The sequence below is a fragment of the Bubalus kerabau genome, chromosome 15 (assembly GCF_029407905.1).
Source record: "Bubalus kerabau isolate K-KA32 ecotype Philippines breed swamp buffalo chromosome 15, PCC_UOA_SB_1v2, whole genome shotgun sequence".
NCBI lineage: Eukaryota > Metazoa > Chordata > Mammalia > Artiodactyla > Bovidae > Bubalus > Bubalus kerabau.
Window position 1 is genome coordinate 83,541,142 of NC_073638.1, and position 19,733 is coordinate 83,560,874.

The 19,733-nt window shown below is 44.3% G+C and overlaps 1 pseudogene; it reads right to left on the reverse strand.

The window, feature by feature from the left end:
• Window positions 1–1,921: 1,921 nt before the first annotated feature.
• On the reverse strand, window positions 1,922–11,614 carry LOC129628603 (glycine N-acyltransferase-like; annotated as a pseudogene).
• Between the last annotated feature and the right edge of the window lie 8,119 nt (window positions 11,615–19,733).

Here is a 19,733-nt window from a genome sequence, read left to right on the forward strand (position 1 = left end):
ACACGCCTTCACAGGATCACAGCCACACGCCTTCACATGATCACAGTCACACGCCTTCACATGATCACAGTCACACGCCTTCACATGATCACAGTCACACGACTTCACAGTAACTGCAGCCACACGCCTTCACAGTGACTGCAGCCACATGCCTTCACATGATCACAGGCACATGCCTTCACATGATCACAGTCACACGACTTCACATGATCACAGCCACACGCCTTCACATGACCACAGATACACGCCTTCACAGTGATCACAGCCACATGCCTTCAGAAGGATCGCAGACACACGCCTTCACAGGGATCGCAGCCACACCCCTTCACAGTGACCACAGCCACACGCCTTCACAGTAACTGCAGCCACACGCCTTCACAGTGACTGCAGCCACACGCCTTCACAGTGACTGCAGCCACACGCCTTCACAGGATCACAGCCACACGCCTTCACATGATCACAGTCACACACCTTCACATGATCACAGTCACACGCCTTCACAGGATCACAACCACATGCCTTCACAGGATCACAGCCACACGCCTTCACATGATCACAGCCACACGCCTTCACATGATCACAGTCACACGCCTTCACAGGATCACAGCCACACGCCTTCACATGATCACAGTCACAGCCTTCACAGTGACTGCAGCCACACGCCTTCACAGGATCACAGCCACACGCCTTCACATGATCACAGTCACACGTCTTCACAGGATCACAGCCACACGCCTTCACATGATCACAGTCACACGCCTTCACAATGATCACAACCACACGCCTTCACATGATCACAGTCACACGCCTTCACATGATCACAGCCACACACCTTCACATGATCACAGCCACACGCCTTCACATGATCACAGTCACACGCCTTCACATGATCACAGCCACACGCCTTCACATGATCACAGTCACATGCCTTCACAGTGATCACAACCACACGCCTTCACATGATCACAGTCACACGCCTTCACATGATCACAGTCACACGCCTTCACATGATCATAGCCACACGCCTTCACATGATCACAGTCACACGCCTTCACATGATCACAGTCACATGCCTTCACAGTGATCACAGCCACACGCCTTCACATGATCACAGTCACACGCCTTCACAGTGATCACAACCACACGCCTTCACAGTGATCACAACCACACGCCTTCACATGATCACAGTCACACGCCTTCACATGATCACAGTCACTCGCCTTCACATGATCACAGCCACACGCCTTCACATGATCACAGTCACATGCCTTCACATGATCACAGTCACATGCCTTCACAGTGATCACAGCCACACGCCTTCACATGATCACAGCCACACGCCTTCACATGACCACAGTCACATGCCTTCACAGTGATCACAGCCGCTCGCCTTCACATGATCACAGCCACATGCCTTCACAGTGATCACAGCCACACGCCTTCACATGATCACAGCCACATGCCTTCACATGATCACAGTCACACGCCTTCACATGATCACAGCCACATGCCTTCACAGTGATCACAGCCACATGCCTTCAGATGATCACAGTCACATGCCTTCACATGATCACAGCCACACGCATTCACAGGTATCGCAGCACACATCACAGCCACACACCTTCACAGGGATCACAGCCACACACCTTCACATGATCACAGCCACACGCCTTCACAGGGATCGCAGCCACACACCTTCACAGGGATTGCAGCCACAGGCCTTCACAGGGATCACAGCCCCAAGCCTTCACAGTGACCGCAGCCACACGCCTTCACGGCAACCGCAGCCACACGCCTTCATGGCAATCACAGCCACAACGCCTTCATGGTGATCGCAGCCACAATTTTTTCTTCCCTCCACCGTGCTCTGCCCCCCATCACGTCCTCATACCCCTCCACCCTGGCTCCTGCTCAGGGCCACTCACAGAGGCTCACAGTTCCACTGGTTCCAGTCACAGGGCATGGGCATGTGGTTGAGGCTCTGACCCATCTTCTATATGATCTGGTTCTTGGGGTCCACGTGAGCATACACAGGGAAGCCCCGCTTGAGCAGACACTGGGACTGCTGGTAGACGGCGTGGGTGACAAGCCCCTGGGCCCGGTACTCAGGCAGGGTGCCTGCCATCCGCATCTCTCCCGTCTGGTCCATCAGGGACCAGGACACAGGGGTCCCCTCAAGCCCCAGCAGGCAGAAGTTGGGGAAGCTCCGGATACAGCGCTCGATGAACCTCAGGCTCCTCTCGTTGCCGCTGAAAAGCCAGAATCTGTTCACCACAGCCGCATGGCTAAGATCCGCAGATGAGAGCTTAAACATCTCTGGGTTGCTGTGGGTGTTCCAAGAGAAAAGCACAGTCTGTGAGTTTAGAGGTTTGCATCTGTCCCCACCTCTATTGTCCTGAGAGACAGAGGAGGCAGAGGAGAGAGGGCACACAGAGTCCTGGACTGTGGCTGAGCTTGTGAGGATGGAGGATGAGAAAGAGTCTGCTGCTGCTGGACTGAGTGAGCTAGAAGGGCAAGTCAGGTCAGAGAGGGCTGCACAGGCCTGACACACTCCAGAGGAGAGGGCCTGGTGGCCTATTTTAAGCAGGGAGAAACACGGCTTGAATTATATTTTTTCAAAAAGCTTATTCTGGCTGCCTAGAAGAAGATGGATTGTGGGGAGCCAGGGTAAAAGCAGGCAGAGAAGGCTGGAGGCTACTTGCATATGAGAAGTGTAAGTGGTGCAGAGTAGCTTTTATCAAACTCACATGGCCTTGGGTTTGCCATCGCCGACTGGTAAGTTCTTTACATCCAGCAGAGATGGAGTCAGTTCCTTTATTGTCTCAGATGCCACGTAGAGAATGTTTTTTGATCACTTGACTTTGAAGGATTTCATGGCTGCAAGATTTTGTATTACTTCATTCAGGCTGGACTGTGTACCTAGATGGAATTATAAGGAGACATGCCATGATTTAAGTCCATTCTAAGGAAAAGCTCTCCAGTGGAGTAGGAGTATCTGAGGGTTTATAAACAGAGAACTTTGGGGATGGGCTTGGGGCTGCTTCCCTGGTGGCTCAGCCAGTAAAGAATCCTCCTGCAATGCTGGAGACCTGGATTCGATCCCAGAGTTGGGAAGATCCCCTGGAGAAAGGAATGGCAACCCACTTCAGTATTCTTGCCTAGAGAATTCCACTGACAGAGGAGCCTGAAAATCTACAGTCCATAGGGTCACAGAGAGTTGGACAGGTCTGAGCCACTCACATGCTGGTGGTGCTGCTGTATGACTGGCATTATGTAGTCAAGATCTGTACAGTTTTCCTTGTTTTACAAAATTGAAAACATGTCTAGGAATTCATTCAGTCATGGTCATACCAAGACTTAAGTCTCCTGGGCTACATAACCATGCGGTTCTGACGACCAAAGAAGGTGAGCTATCATCATTATAGTTTCCACCATGTATGGAGAACTTACTGTGTTTCCAGTATGGTAGATGATTGCAGAGATGATTGCAGGAATGGTCCTCAGTTTGCCCACATGTCCTTGTATCCATTCCCTGGAATAGCCCCCCTCCTGCACTGCATCTGACCTTGACCATATGACTGGATTCCACCAATTGGGAAAGAGTATATTGATGCGGGGGGGGGGGGGGCTTAAAAATGCTTGCACATTGTGGCTCACCATGTCTTTGCATTTCTGTTTCCTTGAGATCAACACTGCGTGAATAGGCCTAGGCTAGCTCGCCGAGGACGTGTGCGCCTATTGTATGACCACAAGTAGCCAGCCCTGACAGTCAGACCATCATTCAGACATACGCTAGGCCATGCTAGAGAAACCAGCCAATGGCCCACCCATCAGCTGACTGCAGTTGCATATGAAAACCCAGAGGAGACCAACAGAACAACCGCCTTGCCAAGCCCAGCCCACCTGTCAGTTCACAGATTTATGAGCTTTCCTATGCAGTGAAATGGACTGAAACATCCAGGCATTGCACTCAGCAATTCCTGGTCAAGATTTCATTGAATCTTTTCAACACTGCTGTGTTTTGGGTCCTTCATTGGAAGGACTGATCCTGAGGCTGAAAGTCCAATACTTTGGCCACCTGATGTGAAGAACTGACTTGTTTGAAAAGACCCTGATTCTGGGAAAGATTGAAGGCAGGAGGAGAAGGGGATGGCAGAGGATAAGATAGTTGGATGACATCATTGGCTCAATGGACATGAGTTTGAGCAAGCTCCAGGAGTTGGTGATGGACAGGGAGGCCTAGCTTGCTACAGTCTATGGGGTCACAAAAGTTGGACACAACTGAGCAACTGAACTGATTATTCTCAATTCTATATATGTAAATCATGATCTCAGATAATGTCTCTGGCTAGGATCACATAGCAAAGTCACAGGCAAATGCCATCCTAGGTGGTCTGACTATGGAGGGGATGCTCATAACCACGACAGCTGTTCTCTGTGACCTGAGAGGTGATCAAAGAACAGCAGTCTCTGGGGCAAGCTCTGCTCTGATACCCAACCATCCTAAGGCACCCTGCAAGTGAAGGGTGAAAGTGTGCAAGTGAAGTGAAAGTCACTCAGTCATGTCTGACTCTGTGACACTGTATGGACTGTATAGTCCATGGGATTCTCCAGGCCAGAATACTGGAGTGGGTAGCTGTTCCCTTCTCCAGGGGATCTTCCCAACCCACGGATTTAATCCAGGTCTCCTGCATTGGAGGGGGATTCTTTCCTGGCTGAGCCACAGGAAAGTCCCTGGGGCAAGCTCTGCTCTGATACCCAACCATCCTAAGATATCCTGCTTATGTCTGCAAAGTGTGGCACAAATCCTTGACTATCCGGGGACTATGTACAGTCCTCTATAGAAGCCATACAAGTTTGGAGGGCGTTTCTTCCCCTTTACATGTACAGTTGTAGTTGAACAACAACAACAAAAATGTTGACAGCAGGCTGAGGGTCTGGAGCTTGGAGAAAGGACATAGATGACAAGAAGAAATTGCTAGGATGGAGATGTGAGTCCATTCCTGTTACTTACTTTGGATCTGCAGATGCTGTTTCCAATTGATGACTTCTGATAAGTCAAGGAATTCCTGACAATTCTTAAGATCTTCAGAGTAGACATGGTAAGTATTAGTGTAGTGATCAAGGTCATCTTTCATGTCCTGTTATCACAAAGAAATGGGGGACAAAATAAATTTCTTATTTTTCATAATTTCAATCCTTTTTTTCCTAAAATCTACTAAACTGTGGTATTTTTCAGTACTAGAATATTGCTGTCTGTATTTGTGCACTACAAATTTTTCTGAATCATTTAAGCTATGAGGTATAAGCTATAAACTATTCAGGTATTCAAATTATGATGAAAAACTGAAGAATATTATATACATTGTGTCAAAATGTCCTCTCAAACAAACGCACAACTATCTAGAAACCACTTTTCTATATTTTCATTTCCTCAACAGGGATAAAAGCAATTGACAAGGAAAAGTTTCTGTTGCAAGAATAAATTTTTCTTATTTCAAATACTTGTTGAATATACCAACTAGAGGATGACAATATTAAATTTAGATATTGATAATTCTGGGTTGAAATTTTTATCTATACTTAATTAGGACAAAGAAGATGAAAACCTATTTGAAATGCTTACTTACAATATTAAACTAGTTGAACAAACTGTAATTACAGAAAAACAATGAAATCACTTATGCAGAAAAATCCTGTCAAATTATTAAAAAGGGAGTGAGATTATGTGGAAGAAAAAGTCACAGAAAAACATAACAGCTAGTGCAGAATTATAGAATTTTAAAAATGTTTGGAGTATGTTTCATAAAAATACATTCACAACTCAGCAATGACATCGTTAACAAATTTTGTTTATTAATATCCCATTGAAGATAAAAGATCAAATAATTTTATTTCAGTTCAGTTTTTATCAATATACATTTATTCATTAAATATGTTTTTTTGTTTCCAGTTTTTAAATAACATTATTTTTAGGAAAGGTATATTTATATATTTATAAAGCTATAATTTTGCTGGATATTTTTAATGAACTTAGAATGTTTTGTCTTTGAAATGCACTAAATATTTAGTTTTACTACTTTTTAATATTTTTCAAAAATGCATACAGAAATTCTAATATAAGTTTGCTTTTATAATCACCTTAGCTAACTGTCTTATTTTATACCTTCCTATTTTTGTCCTTGCTACTTTCTCTGGTTAGAATGTCCTCCATTCTTTTTCGGCCTAACAAAGATGTATTTATCAACAAAATCCAGTTCCGATGAAACATCCATTCAGAGGTGTCTCTCACCTGATTCTGTAACGTCCGTCTTCAGCCTCCACAGCTCATCAGTTTTCACCAGTGATTTCTTTGTATGCTGTACATTTTCTGTTCTTGTACACTTTGTGCTAAATTATCATTTATTTATCTATCTATATTTCCCTCCAGACTCTGAGGTTCTTGAGGACAGGGGCCTGTTCACTATCACTGCATTTCATCTCCATATCTCTAGGGTCCACCACACTGCCAGGCACATGCTAGGCACACAGCAAAGATAAACATAACACATTCATTCCACACCTGGCCCCTTACCTGCTCCTGAGGGCGGATAACCACTGTCTTAAAATCAGGCCACTTGTCCACCAGGGCCTTTAGATTGAATGGGTTTCCATGGTTCATGTTCATGACGGTTCCATAAACCTGCAGTGTGCAGAAAAAGTGAGGGGGTCAGCCTATCAGGAAGGGATGGCAAAGTACCTTCTTTGATCAGGACAAGGCTTATTTCTATGAAATCATGAAATTTTATAGTGGGAAAAAGACAAATAGGGCATCTATGTCAAAAATCTCCACGTGAAACATTTTTTTTTTACCTGAAATGAGAAATTTTTCTGCCCATCTAATGTAAATCAAATTGCCAAAATCTATTGGATCATAGAAAAAGCAAGAGAATTCCAGAAAAACATCTAATTCTGCTTCATTGATTACACTAAAGCCTTTGACTACATGGATCACAACAAACTGTGGAAAATTCTTCAAGAGATGGGAATACCAGACCATCTTACCTGCCTCCTGAGAAAGCTGTATGCAGGTCAGGAAACAACAGTTAGAACTGGACATGGAACAATAGACTTGTTCCAAATTGAGAAAGGAGTACATTAAGGCTATATATTGTTGTCCTGCTTATTTAACTCATATGCGAAGTACATCATGCGAAATGCCAGGCTGGATGAAGCACAAGCTGGAATCAATATTTCCAGGAGAAGTATCAATAACCTCAGATATGCAGATGACACTATCCTTGTGGCAGAAAGTGAAAAGAAACTAAAGAGCTTCTTGATGAAAGTGAAAGAGGAGAGTGAAAATGCTGGTTTATAACCCAGCATTCAAAAAACTAAGATCATGGCATCTGGTCCCATCACTTCATAGCAAATAGATGGGGAAACAATGAAAGCAGTGGCAGATTTTCTTTTCTTGGGCACTGAAATCACTGTGGATGGTGGCTTCAGCCATAAACTTAAAAGATTGTTCCTTGGAAGAAAATCTATGACATACCTAGACAGCATATTAAAAGTAAAAACATCACTTTGCTGACAAAGGTCTGTCTAGTCAAAGCTATGGTTTCTCCAATAGTCATGTATGGTTGTGAGAGTTGGACCACAAAGAAGGTTGAGCACCAAAAAATTGATGCTTTCAAGGTGTGGTGCTGGAGAAGACTCTTGAGAGTCACTTGACCAGTAAGAAGATCAAACCAGTCAATCCTAAAGGAAATCAACCCCAAACATTCATTGGAAGGACTGATGTTGGAGCTGGAGCTCCAATACTTTGGCCACCTGATGTGAAGAGCTACTCATTGGAAAACTCCCTGATGCTGGGACGGATTGGGCGCAGGAGGATGAGTTGGTTGGATGGCATCACTGATTCAATGGAGGTGAGTTTGAGCAATCTCTGGGAGATAGTGAAGTACAGGGAAGCCTGGTGTGCTGCAGTCCATGGGGACCCAAAGAGTTGGACATGACTGAGCAACTGAACAACAACAAATATAAATCATACATGCATATGGCAAAATATTTGGACAAATAAAGTTAGTGATCTTAAGAACATCATTCTTTTTTTTTTTTTTTTTGGTAGGATTTGTTATCTTTTCCCAGACTGTCTTCTAGTCATACCCATGTGCTATGCTTAGTCACTCAGTCGTGTTTGACTCTTTGCCACCTCATTGACTCTTGAGACCTCATGTTTGACTCTTTGCCATCCGCCAGGCTCCTCTGTCCACGGGATTCTCCAGGCAAGAATACTGGAGTGGGTTTCCATGCCCTCCTCCAGGGGATCTTGCCAACCCAGGGATCGAATCCCGGTCTCCCACATTACAGGTGGATTCTTTACCATCTGAGCCACCAGAGAACTTCATGGACATACACAATTTTACAAATGTAAAATGATCAGATACATGATCTTTCTCCCCACTGAATAAATCGTGGAAGTACTTCTATGTTCATAAATATAAACATTTTTAAATTATGTTCTAATTGGTGCAGAGGATTCCATTATATAGAATCAGTACTACAGTTCATTCATACCTTTGCCTGTTAAAGGTCATTTCAGCTGGTTCCAAATTTTCATTTTAACAGATAGTTCTTCAAAGAGCATGCGTGCACAGACATCTTTGCATGGGCACCTGCTATTTCCTTACATTATCCAGAAGGTAATTACTAGTTGAAAGGTTATGGACACATTTAAAACTCTTTCACATGTCTTCATAACCCCTTGGTGGCAATTTCCTTCCACCAATAAGCAAAGGCTACAGCAAAATGCTCAAGAGAATGGACTGTGGAATCCGGCAGCCTGAGTCCAGTCTGGGAATCCCAGCCCCACCGTGTTGCACAGGCTGTTGAGAGAGAGGGAAAAGCAAGGAGAGAATGTATGAGGGCACCCGTAGGTCTTAAATACTCTAGTTGTTTGGGGGTTGGGGAATGCAGCAGTGAATGAGTTCTACCATGGGCCTCGTGACTCTTGTGGACATGAAACCTCTGCAGATACCAGCATGGAAACTGCCAGAGACCAAAGGTGAAAATAAAAAAAAAAACAAGTTATCCAGTTGAATGACTTCTACCGTGGTTAATGAGGAGAAAAGTCTATGTTGACTGATCTTACCCGAATGTATTGTTTTCAGCCATGAATGGAGGCTTGAAATAGAAATTCAGCGGAGTCTGGCAAAATACTGGTGTTTTTACACATCGGCATCTGGGGGGTGTAAAACTATTTTATGCGCTTGTGTTTAGTCGCTCAGTCGTGTCTGACTCTCTGCAGCCCCATGGACTGCTGCCCACCATGCTCCTCCATCCATGGGATTCTCCAGGCAAGAATACTGGAGCGAGTTGCCATTTCCTACTCTAGAGGATCTTCCCAACCCAGGGATAGAACCTGCGTCTCTTGCATCTCCTGCATTAGCAGGAGGATTTTTTACCACTAGCACCACCTGGGAAGTCTGTAAAACCATTTTATATTAATATATGATTCATTACAAGATCTGAAAATATGTGTAACTGTTACTCTTTCTTATTCCTCTGGCTGAATTAATTAAAACCTTTTTTCTACTGAACTCGGAACATAGTTAGTCAGGCAACTACTCTAAATTGACTCAACTGGAGTTCACACACAATAAAATGTACTGAATAGCCAACACTTAGAAGGGCAGATGGACATTATCTGAACTGAGACTCAAGTACTGAGTTCCAGGTTACAGTTCCATTAAAAGTACCTGGCAAACAACTACTGTAGATTTGAACTAGGGTATAATGTGCATCTCCAATATACAACCAATGCTGTTTCTTCAGGAAAACTGGGGACCCAAGAGGACCACCTTTTCTTAACACAGAGATGCTCCAAATAAGGGCCCTTGGACCCACCAACAGTTTTCTCGAAATGTTTGGAGTCCACTTAACTTGAGGAGAAAGTTTTAGGCTGAAGAATATTAAAAAATAGCTACTGACCATAAAAAATAATCTTAAGCAAATGTTCTTAAAATGTATGACTGATGTTATCTCTAAGAAAAAATTGACTGTTTCTCTGAGAGTTTGCCTGGATCTTAAGGATTTATCAAGTGAAAGAAGTTCACTAAAACTAGGTAACAGAGATTTGTATTTAGTGGGATCCACTGAAGGGGGTGCTTTTTTAGTTTTAAATTAGTTGATCTGGAGTCATTTTCAGGCAGTAATTTAAAGACAGGGTGAGTTGTTTCATTAGTCCATTTTGCTCTTTTTCAATATTTATTTCACTGCCCCAGGTCTGAGTTGCAGCATGCACGTCTCTAGTTGCTACCCGTGCCCCTTTAGCTTGGCACGTGGGATCCAGTTCCCTAGCCAGGGATCGGAACTGGGCCCCCACCTTGGAGTGTGGTGTCTGAACCACTGGGCCATTAGGGAGTACCCCCATTAGTCTATTTCTAATAAATGAAGCCATATGATCTAGAAATAAAATACTGCTAACATTTTCCACCTTTATACTGAAAGAAGGAGCAGAAAAATCTATTAGAGAGTGAGGGGGTGAAAAATGCATTTACCTAATCTCAACTGTATGCATCTTGTAGGAGTGTCTGACAAAACAGTAGAAATCTAATTTCTAATCTGACATAAGAAACAAAAAATATTTCAGGGAAAAATGATTGTTACACACACACACACACACACACACACATTGTTGCTGTTGTGCAGTCACTCAGTCATATCTGACTCTTTGCAACCCCATGGACTGCAGCACGGCAGACCTCCCTGTCCTTCATGATGGCCCAGAATTTGCTCAAACTCCCCACAGACACATGGTTGCATTTAAATTCCACTGGAATGGACACCATCCCTTTCATTGCTAAAGAAAAACATAGGTGAGGACCTCAGCCAATCAGTAGAGCTGCTATGGAACAGTGCTGGATGGGGGCGTTTATGAGTATTCCCTATTTAATCCTAACGTTTCTGATCAATTGTCCTAGGTGAACAGAGATCCTCAGTGTCAGCCTGACTATCAAAATAGCCTGATGTGCAGTATGTTCAGAGAAACTTGGAAATTTAAGTCAAATAGAAACTGAGTCATTGGTAATTTCAAAGGTGGCTCATGACCTGGCAACTGATGCTTTAGGGAGAAAAAGTTAAAAATTAACATGTAGTCTTAGATAATTTTGTAGGAGAGCTCTGGGCAAATTCCCAGTGCTATTATGGAATGTTTCTTAAAAAGGAGCAAGGGAACACTTTTTTATTCAACTTGGAGAAAAAAAGCAATGTTAGGTCTCAGGCATTCCTATGTTCATACCATAGCACTGCAGCTCACTATCTGGGGTACCGGGCAAATCACTTCACCAAGCCTCCATCTTCACAGCAGTGATGTGGGCATAACAGCGAACATCTTGCAGAGAGGTTATGCACATTAAACCAGAGGAAACATGCTCTAAGGCCTGGCACAGAAGAGGCACTTAGCAAACACTAGTCTCTCTTCTTCATTCACAGGAACTTCCTAGTCCTCACTCCCCAAGGGGAAAACTCCCCAAGAATTTGCCATTCTCACCTTTAAGGACATAGGAAAGCTCTTCCTCAAGGATTTCTCCAGCATCTGCAGCATCTGGGCACCTTGCAGCAGGAACATCATGCAAGACATGTAAGCCTAGAGAGACAACCAGGAAACAGCCATGAGTGAGAGGAGCAGGAGGAGATTCAGGAGCAAGAGGAGCGAGTTCTGTGCTAATTGCCAGAGCCCTCTTCAGTGTCTCTCTTCTATTTCTCACATGTATACAGCTTATAGTCTTATCATCTCTAGTTATAAACCTATTTATACGTATTGATATAGAAACACCACGCAAATACATAGTCCCATTTCAATACCTAAAAATGAAATGTCTATTTGATCCATGTGTCAAAGAACTGGCTCATTCATTCACATTGTATTTGTTTTTAAATTTTTGTTGGTGTATCGCTGATTTACAACGTTGTGATAGTAGTGGAGGTGATGGAATTGCAGTTGAGCTATTCCAAGTTCTGAAAGACAATGCTGTGAAAGTGCTGCACTCAATATGCCAGCAAATTTGGAAAACTCAGCAGTGGCCACAGGACTGGAAAAGGTCAGTTTTCATTCCGATCCCAAAGAAAGGCAATGCCAAAGAATGCTCAAACTACCGCACAATTGCACTCATCTCACATGCTAATAAATTAATGCTCAAAATTCTCCAAGCCAGGCTTCAGCAATATGTGTACCGTGAGCTTCCTGATGTTCAAGCTGGTTTTAGAAAAGGCAGAGGAATCAGAGATCAAATTACCAACATCCTCTGGATCATAGAAAAGTCAAGAGAGTTCCAGAAAAACATCTATTTCTGCTTTATTTACTATGCCAAAGCCTTTGACTGTGTGGATCACAATAAACTGTGGAAAATTCTGAAAGAGATGGGAATACCAGACCACCTGATCTGCCTCTTGAGAAATTTGTATACAGGTCAGGAAGCAACAGTTACAACTGGACATGGAGCAACAGACTGGTTCCAAATAGGAAAAGGAGTTCGTCAAGGCTGTATATTGTCACCCTGTTTATTTAACTTCTATGCAGAGTACATCATGAGAAATGCTGGACTGGAAGAAACACAAACTGGAATCAAGAAGATTGCTGGGAGAAATATCAATAACCTCAGATATGCAGATGACACCACCCTTATGGCAGAAAGTGAAGAGGAACTCAAAAGCCTCTTGATGAAAGTGAAAGTGGAGAGTGAAAAAGTTGGCTTAAAGCTCAACATTCAGAAAACGAAGATCATGGCATCGGGTCCCACCACTTCATGGGAAATAGATGGGGAAACAGTGGAAACAGTGTCAGACTTTATTTTTCTGGGCTCCAAAATCACTGCAGATGGTGACTGCAGCCATGAAATTAAAAGACGCTTACTCCTTGGAAGGAAAGTTATGACCAACCTAGATAGCATATTCAAAAGCAGAGACATTACCTTGCCAACAAAGGTTCATCTAGTCAAGGCTATGGTTTTTCCAGTGGTCATGTATGGATGTGAGAGTTGGACTGTGAAGAAGGCTGAGCGCCGAAGAATTGATGCTTCTGAACTGTGGTGTTGGAGACGACTCTTGAGAGTCCCTTGGACTGCAAGGAGATCCAACCAGTCCATTCTGAAGGAGATCAGCCCTGGGATTACTTTGGAAGGACTGATGCTAAAGCTGAAACTCCAGTACTTTGGCCACCTCATGCGAAGAGTTGACTCATTGGAAAAGACTCTGGTGCTGGGAGGGATTGGGGGCAGGAGGAGAAAGGGACGACAGAGGATGAGATGGCTGCATGGCATCACTGACTCGATGGACGTGAGTCTGAGTGAGCTCCAGGAGTTGGTGATGGACAGGGAGGCCTGGCATGCTGCGATTCATGGGGTCGCAGAATCGGACACGACTCAGCGACTGATCTGATCTGATAGTTTCTACTGGACGATGATCCCTGTTTGTTTCTTACTTCAGACAGAACAATCACTCCCTTTTCTCTGCTCTCGTAAGTGCTTTTGCATACCTGCATTACATAACTTGTTACTCTGGGCTAGAGTTTACTTTTCCAGACTGTATTCGCCTCTGGGGCAGGAACCTCATCTTATTTGTTATCCTATCTCTTACACTTCTTGCACTCAGTTCAGTTCAGTCACTCAGTTGTGTCCAACTCTTTGCGCCCCCCTGGACTGCAGCACGCCAGGCCTCCCTGTCCATCACTGACTCCCAGACTTTACTCAAACTCATGTCCATTGAGTCGGTGATACCATCCAACCATCTCATTCTCTGTCATCTGGCACATAACATGCCCTCAGTAAGTGGGTGATGAGGATGATTTGATGCAAGAAATGCTGTATTTACCTGTTTAGTAACTCCACCTTCCAGAAACATAGAGATTGATTAATCCAATCGACATATATGTATTGAGTACATAATATATGCTGGACATGGGAAAGGTGTCCAGTTGCTTTGTACTAAGGTATGTCTTGAAGAAAAGTCCAGAGCCTTGTTGTGTATTGGAGGATTTTTTTTTTTTAATTTATTTATTGTATCTATTTACTTTTGGTTTTACTGGGTCTTCATTGCTGTTCAGGCTTTCCTCTAGTTGCAGCGAGCCGGGGCTGTTCTCAAGTTGCAGTGCACAAGTTTCTCCCTGTGGTGAGTGAGTTTTTCCCTGCAGTGCGCGGGCTTCTCATTGCAGTGCGGGAGTTTCTCCCTGCAGTGCCGGGGCATCTCACTGCCTTGCGTGGGCTCTCAGTGCCAGGCGCCAGTTTCTCCCAGCAGCGCGCGGGCTTCTCATTGCAGTGTGCAGAGTGCACGGGCTTCTCGCTGCCCAGCACAAGTTTCTCCCTGCAGTGCGCGGGCTTCTCATTTTCTTGCGCGGGCTTCTCGCTGCCGAGCTTGAGTTTCTCACTGCCGTGCGCGGGCTTCTCATTGCGGTGCGGGAGTTTCTCACTGCAGTGTGCGAGTTTTTCACCGCAGTGCGTGGGCTTCCCACTGCAGTGGCTTCTCTTGTCACAGACCATGGTTTCTAGGGCACGTGGGCTCAGTAGTCATGGCCCCGGGCTCCAGAGCACAGGCTCAGTAGCGGTGGTGCACAGGCTTACTTGCTCCGTGGCATGGGGGATCTTCCAGGAACAGGGGTAACACCCGTGTCGCCTGCATTGGCATGCAGACTCTTTACCGCTGAGCCACCAGAGAAGCCCTATTTCAAGATCTTAGGACTGTAAAAAGGATAGCATTCCTGAAAGCTAATCTTACCTTTCATCTCGAGGCAACTCATAAGGAATTACCCGAGTATAAGATGACCCCTGTGGGGTGAGGCCAGAATAGCCATCATTAAAAAGTCTAGGAATAATAAATGTTGGAGAGGCTATGGAGAAAAGCGAACCCTCCTCCACTTCTGGTAGGAATGTAAATGGATGTCGCGGCTATGGAAAGCAGTATGGAGGTTCCTAAAAAAACTAAAAATAGGGTTGCCCTTTGATCCAGCAATCCCACTCATGGGCACATATTCACACAAAATAGTAATTCAAGAAGATACATGCATCTTCTGTTCATAGCAGTGCTGTTTACACCAGCCAAGATGTGAAAACACCCTGAACACCCATCGAGAGAATGGACAAGGAAGACATGATATAATATATGTACGAACATGCACACACATATATATACACAGTGGAATAGTACTCAGTCATAAAACAGAATGAAATAATACCATTTGCAGCAACATGGACGGATCTAGAAATTATCATACCAAGTAAAGGAATTCAGAAAGAGAAAGATAAATACCGTGTGATATCACCCGGAAGTGAAATCTAAAATGTGACACGAGGGAACATATATGTGAGTCAGAAACCAACTCACAGACCTGGAGAACTGACTTGCGGTTGTCAAGGGGAATGGTGGTCGGGAAGGGAAGGATTGGGAGTGTGGGGTTAGCAGATGTGAGCTATTACATATAGGATGTTAGGGTCAAAAGCAAAGTTCTACCATACAGCACAGGGCACTATACTCAACATCCTGTGATAAACTATAGTGGAAAGGAAAGTGAAAAGGAATATATAAAAATATATATGTGTTCAACATGTATAATTGGAGAATTTTGCTGTATAGCAGAAATTAACACAACATTATAAGTCAACTATATTTCAACAAAGTTTTTAAACAATCTGTGGGGTGTAATATCACCATATTTCCTGAAAAGCATAGGGTTTAGAACCATCCTTCATGGATGCACACAGGAACCAACAACCAAGCTTTGTGGGTAGACAGAAAACAACTGAGCCCGAGATTCATAAATCAAGTAAACTGAAAGCAACTGAAACAGGAATCTGGACAGACTACAGGGCTTTGGACACGCTCACCATGAGCTGCAGAACTGGGTAACAGGCAGCGTCCTGGGGAGTGAAATCCGAACCTTTGACTTAGTCATTCCCAGAAAAAGAAATTAACCCAAAGAAAACAATCCAAATGGAAGAAAAAACACTCTCAGCAGAAACTGATTAAGCTACATGAACATAATAAGCAAGGACTGAACAACAGCGCAGTGTGCAGCTGAGAGAAAGGAAATATGAACTATGATACAACTCCATGATGGTCACCTCATTCTTGATACACAGGCACAGGCGAGAAACAGCTCATATACCACATCAGATCAGATCACATCAGTCGCTCAGTCGTGTCCGACTCTTTGTGACCCCATGAATCACAGCACGCCAGGCCTCCCTGTCCATCACCAACTCCCGGAGTTCACTCAGACTCATGTCCATCGAGTCACTGATGCCATTCAGCCATCTCATCCTCTGTCGTCCCTTTCTCCTCCTGCCCCCAATCCCTCCCAGCATCAGAGTCTTTTCCAATGAGTCAACTCTTCGCATGAGGTGGCCAAAGTACTGGAGTTTCAGCTTTAGCATCATTCCTTCCAAAGAAATCCCAGGGCTGATCTCCTTCAGAATGGACTGGTTGGATCTCCTTGCAGTCCAAGGGACTCTCAAGAGTCTTCTCCAACACCACAGTTCAAAAGCATCAATTCTTCAGCACTCCGCCTTCTTCACAGTCCAACTCTTACATCCATAAATGACCACAGGAAAAACCATAGCTTTGACTAGAGGAACCTATGTTGGCAAAGTAATGTCTCTGCTTTTGAATATGCTACGTAGGTTGGTCATAACTTTCCTTCCAAGGAGTAAGCGTCTTTTAATTTCATGGCTGCAGTCACCATCTGCAGTGATTTTGGAGCCCAGAAACATAAAGTCTGACACTGTTTCCATTGTTTCCCCATATACCACATACGTAGGCATAAATTCAAAAGAGAACGCAAAAAGATGGATTGTGGTGGCAGCAATATAAGTGAATAGTAGTAGCAATATAAGTGAATTCTTTAAAGCAAGTTTATTACAGCAGATCTGTTGTGTATTCTTGTCCTTACTCATCTCCTCATTTCCTCTCTGACATGAAGTACAACTTTCTTATCATTCAAAGAGACAAAACACTGCCTATCTTAAAATATGACCAGAAGGATTAAACAGGGTGATGTTTAGAGTGTCATCTTCACATATTAAGTTCAATTCATTTCAGTTCAGTCACTTAGTCGTGTCCGACTCTTTGCGACCCCATGAATTGCAGCACGCCAGGCCTCCCTGTCCATCACCAACTCCCAGAGTTCACTCAGACTCACTTCCATCGAGTCAGTGATGCCATCCAGCCATCTCGTCCTCTGTCGTCCCCTTCTCCTCCTGCCCCCAATCCCTCCCAGCATCAGAGACTTTTCCAATGAGTCAACTCTTCGCATGAGGTGGCCAAAGTACTGGAGTTTCAGCTTCAGCATTATTCCTTCCAAAGAACACCCAGGACTGATCTCCTTTAGGATGGACTGGTTGGACCTCCTTGCAGTCCAAGGGACTCTCAAGACTCTTCCCGAACACCACAGTTCAAAAGCATCAGTTCTTCGGTACTCAGCTTTCTTCACAGTCCAACTCTCACATCCACACATGACCACAGGAAAAACAATAGCTAAGTGCTCCATTTACCCACACACTTCTGGGAAAAGCCCCGATCTTTCCTCATTCCTTTATTAGTTCAGATCTGGAAAATGCAAGATTTTTTTCATGGTACCTAACAAGTTGCGTTTTCCAGAATAGGTGCTGGATACACTTTTCTTAAGTTCAAGCTATTCCTTTCTCTTATATTTATCATTGTATTCTGAGCATAAGACAATATGAGCACTTTGATTTGTCTTACGTAAGTGGAGAAGATGTCACAGAGCAATGATTATCCTTTTTTTTTGGAACGGGTACTTACCTGGAAAGCTGTCTTCACACCAAGCCTTGTGGGAACACCTGAAGAGGAGCCCTCTGTAGATGATGAAATTTCTCTTTGCTGCAGTCAGTTTGGTGGTGTCTTGCTGAGTGCCTTTAAGGATGCTTTCTGCAGAAATTGCTAAGCAGAGGCTTGTGATGTGGACCTTGCACTGAGGCAAACAGTTAGGAGCCAGTGTTCATGAAATCCAGCCCTTGCTGTCTGGGTCTCATGTTGCAGGAACGGGTTCTGAAAGGTTGGGAGGCTGCCAGTGTGCACGTGAGCTCCTCTTTGTGAAACACCATGCTGCTCTTTGCCCACAGGCCCTGCCGTTACTCTGCAATCCAAGCTGCAGGAAACCAATAGGCCGGATCCTGGGTCACGCTTGGTAGACAGTACCTCCCTCCTCCCCTTCCCGGTCTCTGTTGTCCCCATTGTTTAGTTGCTAACTCGGGTCCAACTCTTTTGCAACCCCATGGACTGTAGCCCACCAGGCTCTTCTGTCCAGGCAAGGAACTGGAGTGGGTTGCCATTCCCTTCGTCAGGGGATCTTCCCCACCCAGGGATCAAACCTCATCTCCTGCATTGGCAGGTGGATGCTTTACTGCTGAACACCTGCAATGAGTAAGATATTAGGAAAGATAGGGCTCCAGTGTGATTTGCATAATTTGATCTCCCTTTTTACGTATATTCAGAGCCGATCATTTGCAAGAATCCTAAAGCTGTTGGGATCCTCCTTTTCCTAGGATGAGCTGTGGCTCATCTGAGTGGATGAGCCCCCTCAACCCCCATTCTGAGGCTACAGTTAAACATCCCCACAATGGGTCAACTTGGGCCTGAGTTTCACTTTTATCAAAAAGGAAACTAAGGCTCAGTGTGTCTGAGTTAGACAGAATTTCAGTCCAGAGCCTTTCTCGCCAAAGTGCCCTGGATCCCATGCAAACACTTGTCCTACCACCCTCAGAAAGGAAGGAAAGTCGAGTTCATAGAGAAGATAGTCCACTGGGTGAAACAACCAAGGCAGGACGTTTGAATTATATGGGTTCTTGTCCTCATCACTCTTATCCTTGTTTACAGGTCAGAGGGCAGTTTCTTTATGGAGGAAGGAGTCATTCTGGTTAGAGGAGCAGGGACAGGGTGATTAATGTCTGGAAAGTCGAAAAAGCTTGTGCGCTCCTTCAGTCCATAGACCAGCACAGCACAAGTTTACACATGGTTACCTCTGCCTTCCTAGAATATTATTTCTCCATCTTGTTTCCTAAATTATTCATTACTCTTCCTCCAAGGTTAAAGGCTGTGGAAGCGCTTTTGTCTCAGAATGGCCATCATCAAAAAGTCTACAAATAATAAACGTTGGAGAGAATGTGGAGAAAAAGGAGACCTCCTACATTTTGATGGGAATGTAAATTGATGCAGACACCATGGAGGATGGTATGGAGGTTCCTTAGAAAAACTAATGGACGGACCATATGATCCTGCAATCCCACTCCTGGTCATACACACGGACAAGACAAAAACTCTCATTCAGAAGGACACGTTCACCTCAGTGTTCATAGCAGCACTATTTACAATATCCAGGACATAGAATCAACCTAAATGCCCATTGACAGATGAAATGAAGAAGACGTGGAATAGCTGTTTTCACTCCCATGTTCGTTACAACATTATTTACAATAGCCAAGATAAGGAAGCAACCTAAATGTCAGAATGATGGATAAAGAAAGTGTGGTACATACCTACAGTGGAGTATTACTCGGCCTTGAAAAAGGAGGAAACACAGCAATATATAACAACGTGGATGAAACTTGAGGACTTTATGCTGAGTGAAATTAGCGAGTCCCAGAAGGACATGACTCCACTTACACGTGGTATCTAAAGTAGTGCTGCTCGTGGAAACAAAAAGTGGAGTGGTAGTTAGGAGGAGAGGGAAACAGGATGAGCTG